Consider the following 1,151-nt stretch of genomic DNA (forward strand, 5'->3'; position numbering starts at 1 on the left):
ACAACTTCGTTTGAGGTGTTTCCGATCTCCAAAAGTCACAAAATTTAAACTGGAATGTCCTTAAATATTTTATATTTGATCTGGAAAGTTTCGGCACTAAACTCAACCCGCTGAATATTTTTTTAATTTTTGTTTGATTTCATCTTTTTCAATTTTTTTTGACTTTTTCTACTGATCTTTTTGCGGGAAATCTTTTTTAATATTCTATCACAGTTCCACAAATATGCATATAAAATTTCAGACCAATCGGACAACATTTTCCCACTCAAATGATTTTTTTTCCAAAAATTTTTTTGCGTAAAAAATTGCTATTTACTGTTTTTAAAAGGATATCAGTTTAGAAATCAACCAAGAACACCCAAAACGCCCAAAATCTGATACCAAATGATAGAGGGTTGCACGCGGACCAAGATTGAGTTGCCAAGTCACGGAAAACTCCTATGAAAACACTAGACGCTTGGATCTGAAAGGAAATAGAAAATTAAACTTAGAATCAACAGATCTGAAACGAAACACCCAAAACAATAAAGAATCAGCCAAGAATTGAAACAGTTATTAATAGGGATTCTTGGAAGCCAAGTGATACGACCACGCCCCAGGAGCACTTTTGGACTAGCTTATTAAGCATTGCGAGCAAACCCATGCTAGCTAAATTCGCTCAATTTTATTTCGTTGAGCTCCATATAGCTCAATTCCAGCTCCAAGAGCTCAAATAAGCTCAAACATAGCTTGGGTTTTAATTTATGCAATTATTAGTAGCTGAACTAAATTAAATAAACTAGTTTAATTAGTTAATTCAGTTCAAAATAATTTGTTAGTATTTAATTGGTTTAAATCTGGACATTTTAATTCAGTGTGTTAATTATGTCTTATTTCAATACATGTTTTTAATTTGTTTTAACTATTACACAGCATAAATGTATTTTTTTATTACAATTATTTAATGTGTCTTATTGCTGATTTATTATGCCTAAGTTCAGCCGAATTTATGAGCAGATTAATTGTTTTGGCTGCTGCTGATTTTTAATGCGTTATAATTCATCTTTACTTGCTGAATGTGCATTAATTTAATTCCATTCATCTTTTGTTTAGGTGAGCCGAATTTGGAAGAGACATAAAGCAAGGTGCATTCACCTCAGATTCAGTGAACT

The sequence above is a fragment of the Gossypium raimondii genome, chromosome 2, assembly GCF_025698545.1.
Source record: "Gossypium raimondii isolate GPD5lz chromosome 2, ASM2569854v1, whole genome shotgun sequence".
NCBI classification, from domain to species: domain Eukaryota; kingdom Viridiplantae; phylum Streptophyta; class Magnoliopsida; order Malvales; family Malvaceae; genus Gossypium; species Gossypium raimondii.